The sequence below is a fragment of the Tiliqua scincoides genome, chromosome 1 (genome assembly GCF_035046505.1).
Source record: "Tiliqua scincoides isolate rTilSci1 chromosome 1, rTilSci1.hap2, whole genome shotgun sequence".
In the NCBI taxonomy this organism is placed as follows: Eukaryota; Metazoa; Chordata; class Lepidosauria; order Squamata; family Scincidae; genus Tiliqua; species Tiliqua scincoides.
Genome location: NC_089821.1, coordinates 114,716,611 through 114,726,372, shown reverse-complemented (window position 1 = coordinate 114,726,372; position 9,762 = coordinate 114,716,611).

The following is a 9,762-nucleotide window of genomic DNA, read 5'->3' as shown; positions in this document are numbered from 1 at the left end:
GCTACTCAGTTTTTTATTTGTATCTGTTATCGGTTTACTATGGCGGTGAAAGTTTGTTAAAATGGAAGGACAGCATAAATGTGTGGACAAAATGTTATCTAAATAAATAATGGCCAACGGCATACTTTTCCCCCACATTTTGTGACCATATATAGAACATCTCGCTTCTTTCCAACAACTATTGCTTTCACCTTGATAATATGCAATTTCAATGTGTTTCTGCTAAGCAATGTGTCACAGGCAAGTCTGAAATAAGCAGGAAGTTAACAATAATTCAAATGCATGTTGCAAAGTTTTCAAGACTAGCAAAATTTATAAAACATCAAGCTGTTGAAAATTGAAAAATAAGAGCGTGAAATAAGATTCAGTGCTATTCCCATGACTTCAGGTCTTCTGCTCTGTCTTCTTTTCCTATTCCTTTTCCTGCTGAGATCATGTGGCCCAGGCATTGCTAATTTGGGGCTGGTCACCATGACCCTTTCTAACCATGGTGGTTAAGTCTGCTACAGAATCCAAAATGGTTTGAAGGAAGATCTACCAAAGCTTCTGCCAACACAACAGAGGCTTGGTTCAGATTATATGTCCGAGCCAACCTGCCTCTGATATAGTTAGGGATGGCCATGAACACACCTTTCTCCCTGTCCTGGCTACTTTAAAGTTATTTAGATCACATGTGATAATGTGGTTCAGATGAAGCCCCTCACCTCCATGTGATTATGAAAAATGGAACAGTATACTGTGATCCTGCCCCTAATTGCATGGATGCAAAGCTCCAGGCATTGGATGTTATCATCTGAACTGGTTCAATGTCAACAAGTGGAAAAGGGCTGCACTGTTGATTGCTCACACTGACATATCTGGTCTATAATTGCCCTCTTCAGCATATGATGACCTTGAAGAGTAGCGTGATTATGGAAGCCAGCTGTTTTACTTAACACACACACACACACACACACACACACACACACACACACACACACACACACAAGACTAGCAAAAGCCTTTAATGTATTTTTTCAATCTGTTGAGTTGGGGCTTTTATTTTACAAGGATCCCTAGCAAGCACATGAGCAGTTTTCCTGCTAAACGGCATGACCATGTGGCCGCACAGCTCTGCGCAACTCAGAGCTTGTCATGCAACTCAGAGCTTGAGGATGAATGATGTCATTGTCAGACGTCCAGAGATGGCACTCTGCTGCACAGCCAGGGAAGGGATCCACACAGTGACACAGACACCTTAGTGGGAACACTTTACTTGAGATCCCTGATTTTGGACACTGGCCTCTAAATGCAACACTGCTTCAAAGTGCCATGCTTTGCTTTGATGATGAAGAAGAGGAGGAGAGAGGTCTTACAGCTTTTCAACAAAAAAGTAGTTCGGAAAGCAAGTTGCATAGCAAAATAAATCAGTAAATGGCCCAAAGGCGTCAGTCTAAAAAGAGATGCAGAAGAGACACCAGCAACAGCCTCTGGAAAAGATGTTATGCTGGGGGTAAATAGGGAGAAATGCTTTCCCCCTCCTAAATATAAGAAGACATAATTTTTTTTTAAATATTAAATATTTTATTTATTTATTACAGATACAGGTGAGGAAAATGGGTTAGACTTTGGGCAGGTACTACACAAGTTACGCATAAGGATATGGCCCTAGATTACAACATGCATTATTCAAGAAAAGAAAAGAAAAGCAATCAAACGACTGAGAAAAACAATCTTCAATACAAATCTATCATATTTGCCAGTTTAAAAATTTAAATTTATCTAAACACACGATATTGTGTAACTAAAATTATCTATCCAATCATAAAAAGGCTTCCAATATTTTCTTATTCTACCTAAATCTCTCTCTTTCATTCTTTCATTCTTTCTGTTAAAACTTCCATTTCTGCTATTTCATAAATTTTGTCTACTAAATTTTCTCTTGTTGGCACATCTGTAGATTTCCAATTTTGCGCAAACAGTATTCTTGCCACTGTAACAATATGTACAATAAGATATTTTCTATATTGGTCTTTAATTTCTGATGTCACATGTAGGAGGAATATTTCTGGTTTGAATGGTAATACACAATTCAATATCTCTTGCAAGAATTTATGTATCATTTTCCAGTATTTCTTTGCTTTTTCACATGTCCACCACATATAATAAAAGGTTCCTTCAACTTCTTTCCATTTCCAACACTTATTTGATGACCCAGAATACATTTTTGCTAATTTCTCTGGAGTTAAATACCATCCATAAAACACTTTATATAAATTCTCTTTAAAAGACACTGCTTTAGTTATCTTAATATTTATATTCCAAATTTGTTTCCAGTCGTCCATCGATATATTATATCCAAATTTTTTTGCCCAGCACACCATTGCATCTATTTCGTCCTCCATTCTTATCTCCAGGAGAAAATTGTACATTTTTTTTATATATTTCCCCTCATCAATCAAAAATATTTTATCAAAATTTATATCTTCTTCATAAAAAACTATTTTTTGGTCTTCTCGTAATCTTGTTCTTATTTGCATTTCATTCCACCAGTCCAATTTTATTCTTTTCCCTTCTAACTCAAACTTACTTAAGATCTGTCCTTTAATTTTCAACAGATCGTTATATGATTTATTTTGGTCTTTTTTAATCCAGTTCGGATTAGTTGCTATTTCAGGCGGTTTTATCCATCTGGGTAATTTAGAGTATCATAGTTGGCAACCTTCAGTCTCAAAAGACTATGGTATCGCACTCTGAATGGTGGTTCTGGAACAGCGTCTAGTGTGGCTGAAAAGGCCGATTTGGGAGTGACAGTCCCTTCCACACTGGGAGCAAGTGCAGTCTGTCCCTGGTCTGTCTCCCTGGCTATGGGCCTTCCTTCTTTGCCTCTTTGCCTCAGTCTGTTGGCCAAGTGTCTCTTCAAACTGGGAAAGGCCATGCTGCACAGCCTGCCTCCAAGCAGGCTGCTCAGGTTTCCCACCTGTTGAGGTCCACTCCGAAGGCCTTCAGATCCCTCTTGCAGATGTCCTTGTATCGCAGCTGTGGTCTACCTGTAGGGCGCTTTCCTTCCACAAGTTCTCCGTAGAGGAGATCCTTTGGGATCTGGTCATCATCCATTCTCACGACATGACCGAGCCAACGCAGGCGTCTCTGTTTCAGCAGTGCATACATGCTAGGCATTCCAGCACGTTCCAGGACTGTGTTGTTTGGAACTTTGTCCTGCCAGGTGATGCCGAGGATGCGTCGGAGGCAGTGCATGTGGAAAGCGTTCAGTTTCCTCTCCTGTTGTGTGCAAAGAGTCCATGACTCGCTGCAGTACAGAAGTGTACTCAGGATGCAAGCTCTGTAGACCTGGATCTTGGTATGTTCCGTCAGCTTCTTGTTGGACCAGACTCTCTTTGTGAGTCTGGAAAACGTGGTAGCTGCTTTACCGATGCGTTTGTTTAGCTCAGTATTGAGAGAAAGAGTGTCGGAGATCGTTGAGCCAAGGTACACAAAGTCATGGACAACCTCCAGTTCATGCGCAGAGATTGTAATGCAAGGAGGTGAGTCCATATCCTGAACCATGACCTGTGTTTTCTTCAGGCTGATTGTCAGTCCAAAATTTTGGCAGGCCTTGCTAAAACGATCCATGAGCTGCTTTGGCAGAGTGGGTAGTGACAGCTGCATCGTCGGCAAAGAGGAAGTCACACAGACATTTCAGCTGGACTTTGGACTTTGCTCTCAGTCTGGAGAGGTTGAAGAGCTTTCCGTCTGATCTGGTCCGGAGATAGATGCCTTCTGTTGCGGTTCCAAAGGCATGCTTCAGGACAGCGAAGAAAATCCCAAACAAGGTTGGCGCAAGAACACAGCCCTGCTTCACTCCGCTTCGGATGTCAAAGGGGTCTGATGTGGAACCATCAAAGATAACAGTGCCCTTCATGTGCCTGTGGAAAGATCTGATGATGCTGAGGAGCCTGGGTGGACATCCAATCTTGGGGAGAATCTTGAAGAGGCCATCCCTGCTGACCAGGTCGAAGGCCTTCGTGAAATCTATGAAGGCTATAAAGAGTGGCTGTCGTTGTTCCCTGCATTTCTCCTGCAGTTGTCTAAGGGAGAATACCATATCAGTGGTGGACCTGTTTGCTCGGAATCCGCACTGTGATTCTGGATAAACACTCTCTGCAAGTACCTGGAGCCTCTTTAGTGCAACTCGGGCAAACAACTTTCCTACAATGCTAAGGAGAGAGATGCCACGGTAGTTGTTGCAGTCACCCGTGTCGCCTTTGTTCTTGTACAGCGTGATGATGTTTACATCCCTCATGTCTTGAGGTACTCCACCTTCTCTCCAGCAGAGACAGAGGATTTCATGCAGCTCAGTGATGATGATCTCTTTGCAGCACTTTAGGACTTCAGCAGGGATGCTGTCTTTTCCAGGTGCCTTGCCAAAGGCAAGGGAGTCCAGGGCCACGTGAAGTTCTTCTAGGGTTGGTTCACTGTCAAGCTCCTCCAGCACAGGCAGGCACTCAATGTTGTTCAGCACTTCTTCAGTGACTACATTTTCTTTGGAATATAGCTCAGAGTAGTGCTGCACCCAGCATTCCATCTGCTGCGCCCGATCCTGGATGACCTCGCCTGTGGCAGACTTCAGAGGGGCAGTTTTCTTCTGTGTTGGACCTAGGGCCTGCTTGATACCATCATATATCCCCTTGATGTTGCCCATGTGAGCTGCTATCTGTATCTGGGAACAGAGCTGGAGCCAGTAGTCGTTAGCAAATCTCCTGGCTTTAGAGTATTTAGAGTATATCTTGTATTTTATCTGTTCTCATATCCAAATTAAAGATCTTCTTAAAATGTGTTGTCTAAAATATCCATGCTGTTTGACTTTATCATAAAACAGGAATGCGTGCCAGCCTATTTGTAAATCATGTGCTTCTAAAATTAAAATTCTGGAATTTAGGATGAGTCCCCAATCTTTTTATCCAGTTTAGGGCTGCTGCTTGATAATATAATTCCCAGTCTGGTAATCCAAATCCTGCTTTTTTTATCCTCTTGAAGTAATTTCTGTCTTATTCTCAGTTTTTTACTTTGCCAGACAAATTTTGTAGTAATTTTATTCATTTTTTCAAAAAAAGTTATCTTCAAAATAATCAGAATAGTCTGGAATAAAAACATCAATTTGGGTAATATTTTCATTTTCAATAGAGCTATTCTTACCATTAGGGATAATTGGAGTTTATTATATTTCTCCGAATCTTTTTTTTATTTCTTTCATTAATTTAATATAGTTGTCTTCCATTAATGTACTTGTCTTTTTGGTAATTATAATTCCTAGATATTTTACTTTGTTATTTGTAGTCCAAATTCTTTTAATTGTTCTATATCATTGTCTTTTATATTTTTAAGTATCATTTTGGTCTTCTGGTAATTTATTTTTAAACCTGCCTCTTCCCCATATTCTTTTAAGTCTTCTATCAAAAATTCTGTGGAGTTAAGTGGCTCTTCCAAGATAAATACCAAATCATCTGCAAACGCTTGTAATTTGTAATCTTCACTTTTAATTTTAAGCGGTTTCATCCTGTTATTTTATCTTATTATATTATTCAACATTTCTAGTGTCAAAATAAACAGTGGTGAAAGTGGACAACCTTGTCTTTCTCCTTGTTGAATGTTGATCTCTCTCGTCAATTCTCCATTTACTCTTATCTTTGCTTTTTGATCTGAATATATTCCTTGTAACATCTTAATAAATTTTGGACCAAAATGTAATTCTTGAAGACAGTTAATCATAAAGTCCCAATATAAATTGTCAAAGGCTTTCTGGGTGTCTAAAAACACTAGGGCTAATTTTTTATCTGGATGTGCTTCAAAAAATTCCAGTATGTTTATTATAGTTCTCACATTGTTTTTCAGTTGTCTTTTTGGTAAAAAAAAAAACAACAAAAAAAAACAAAACACCAGTTTGATCTTCTTTAATTATTTGATTTTATATATTTTTTAATCTTGTAGCTAAAATTGAAGCAAAAATTTTATAATCTGTATTTAAAATTGAAATAGGTCTATAGTTTTTAATTTCTTTTTCATCTGTGTCTGATTTATCAAAGTAATTGTTCCTTCCTTCGATGAGATTGGTATTTCTCCATATATCATCAATCACTTTTTTTGAATGGCAACAACAATACTTATTCAAATTTCTTATAATATTCGGCTGGTAATCCATCAGGGCCTGGCATTTTTTAGAGTTTTTGCCTTTTGATCGCTTCTGTTATTTCATTTATAGTAATTGTATTTTCCAATAGATTCTTTTGATCGGCTGAAATTTTAATGCTATTATTTTTCTTCAGATCTTCTGTTTGTTTCTGGTGTTCTATATTTTTTCTCCCATATAATACCTGATAAAATTGTTCAATAACTGTTTTCTTTACTTCTAATTCTGTTTTCTCTTTTCCAGTCAAATCTTTCAATGTCTCAATATAGTTTTTTGTCTTTCTTTTTTCAGCTTATAAGCTAACCATCTTCCTGGTTTGTTTGCATTTTCAAAAAAAATTTGTTTTGCCATTTTCAATTTCTTCTCCATCTCCTGCGTTTGCATTATTTTAATTTCATGTTGTATCTTAATCTTTTGTTGAATTCTTTGATTTGTAGGTTCTTTCTGTAATTCCATTTCACCTTTCTCTAATCTTTGTATAAGATCTTTAATTTTCTTCTCTTGTCCAATTCTTTGTTTTGCTGCATTTCTTATTGCTAATCCTCAGAAAAATGCTTTACTCTTATCCCATACAATTTGTGTTTTAATTTCTGGATGAAAATTGGTCTTAAAAAAAATTCCATTTCTGTTTTTGCTTGATTCAAAAATTTCTGATCATTCAAATGAGTTGTATTTAACTTCCAACTATTTCTCCTTAATTTTTTATTTATTATTAATGAAATTGGATTATGATCTGCAAACATTGGGTAAAATTTCAGTCTGAAACGTTCCATCTAAACCGGATATTAAGGCCCAGCACATATCAATTCTAAACCAAGAATTATGTGAATTTGAATAATATGTGAACTGTTTTTTTCTCCGGGTATTGTGTTCTCCATGTGTCAATCAACTGTAATTCTTCTGCCATTTCCAAAAAAGGTCTGGGTAGTGTTCCTCCTCTTTTTACAGATCTTTTGTTAAATTTTCTGTCCCATTTAGCCTGAAAAACTACATTAAAATCTCCAAATAAAAAAAGATCCCTGTCTTCTCCCATGATTAATTTCTCATATAATCTTCTGTAAAACTTATCTTGATGTGTGTTTGGTGCATAAATATTGGCAATTAATGCTTTCCTTGTTTCAACTTGAATCTCTGCAATCAGAATTCTCCCATCTTCCGATTGCCACTTCAATTCAGGTTCCAATTTGGGGTTAACATATGTAGCTACCCCCCTTTTCTTTTGGTGTGAGTCTGAGGCAAAAAATAAAGTTCCCATTTTTCTATTATTAAGAAATCTAACATCGTTTTTTCTTATATGTGTTTCTTGAATACAGGTTACATCTGCTTTGGTTTGGTATAATTGATGGAATATTCTTCTGCACTTCTGAGGAGAATTCAGTCCATTAATATTTAAAAAAAAAATTCACTTTTTGTTCAGCCATTTTCACTTAGAATTTTTTTTTGCCTTTCTTGATATTTTCCTTGTTCTCTGTCTTGTTTTTTTCCTTCTTCCTCTCACTGCTCCTTCTTCTTCTTCTTCTTCTTCTTGACTGTCTTCTATATCTTGATCCAGCTCTTTCTTTTTTTCTTTTCTCCATTCTGTTCTTTTTCAGTTTGATCCGAATATTCTTCTTCTTCTTGAGAAGATGTACTCTTTCTCTGAGAGTTCCCTGTTTTGTTCTCCTAGGCTTTCTCCATATTTTTGGAGAAAATATATGCTAAATATATGGGGAAATATATGCTAAACATATATTTAGCAGTTTCCCCAGGAATCCTCCCAGGTTCCCTGCTACTACACTGTTAACTCCGCCTCCTCAAGAAGACATAATTTTAAAAGGTGCTTCTTTGCCCAGTTAGCAAGGGCTAATTTAATTGTATTATGATCAATGAAGGTAAGCATGAGATCCTGGTATTTTCCAGTTTACCACAAAGTATTAGCTGAGACTTCCCAAAGTAGTGCGTTTGTGTTTGCTTAGTCCAAGTAATGGATAGCTGTTTTCAATTTCTTTTTGAAATGTTTGTCAGTTAAGTGGAAACTCTCTTCCAGTTCTGTGGGGGAACTAATTATTACCTGCTATGATTCTATTAAGAAGAATACAAAGAGCCTTGATTCTTAAAGCTGTCATTTTCATTTTATTTAGACTCAGCAATTCCGTTACAATAGAGGACAGCAAATCTCAGCAGCTGATTATTAATATATCATGAAAGGCTTATGTAACATTAAACTGGCAATTGCTTTTTTGGGTTTTGTTTTTTTTTTTGCATTCCTTTCAGTCTTACTCAGATGCAATTCTTTTACTATGTATTTTCTAACTATATAATATATTAACACCATGAATGTTTTGATTTTAGCAGTTCTTCACTGAACTTCACTTTGTTAGTGTTGAAGTTCCTCACTGATTGTGTCACAGTCATTTGGGGTTTTTGATTTTAAATAGATGTTCAATTAATACTGCATAGTTGAGTCGGCTTGTGTTTAAGTGGGGGTGTGTGGACCAAAACACCTAACTGAAGCAGGCTGAGAGACTTGGACGTGGCTAAAGTTAATTTGAGAATTTCCAACTTTAAGTAGGGAGTAAGCCTCCAGAAATGCTTTGCTTGGCCTTTTAGAGAGACCTTTGCGGTTTCCCTGTCTAGCAGGCTCCCAGACTAACCTGCATCAAGATAAAGCCATAAGAGATAGAGGCCAACAGAGAGAACTGATCGTGTTGAAGGGTCATCAGACTGTCCAAGGAAGGAAGACAAGATAACACTGAATTGGCTGGCAATCAAGAGAAGTAACCCATTCTAGTACAGTAGCTTTAGAGTTTGAACAGAGACTAACTTGAATCTTGCTGCTGCCTTGACCTCAGAAGCAGGTCTCAGATAAGTCGCTTTCAACCTCATCTGCTCCCCCACCAATTACAATTTGAGGAATTAAAATACAGTGGACTGTCACTTTACAATGGCAGTCCATTCTAGAGACACTGTTGTATTCTGAAAACATTGTAATGTGAACCCAATAACTCATTGCTTTTTGGTAATTCACCACAGAACTAAACTCTTTCCCTTTCTGAAGAGTGTTCAGAATTTTTCTGCTGCACTCCTTAGGAGCCATAGTTAGGTTTAAAAAAAATGTTCTTACTGGTTGAGAGCTTGCAAGCTACTGCCAAAATCCTGCTATGGGGCGGAGACTCTGAGAAGGCTACTGTGCTCTTTAGGGGCCATTGTTCTGTTTTTAAAATGCTCCTATGGGGCTATGATGCTACTTCAAAGAGTTGACTTTTCATAGGAGCTGCAACACAATCCTGAGCTGCCTGGGGCTGCCGTGACATCACAATGGCTGCTGTGGCATCCTGAGTGTGTCAGGCTGCTGGCAGTGGATCCTCAGGAGCAGGGGATATTTATCCTCTTCCCCTAGTTAAGGAAAGCAGCCCCGTAATGGGACTTCTTGCCTCTACATTGGCTATTTCACTTGCACAGAGTCAAGATGCCTCATGTCAGCCTGTGAGGCCCAACATGGGGCTCTGGATCATGCTCAGCTCTGCCGGTCCCACTCCCCTCCCGCCCCACTCCCTCTCCCTGCCATGCTTTCTCCCCACCTCCCTCTCACCCTGGAATGTCTTTCTCTGCCTCCC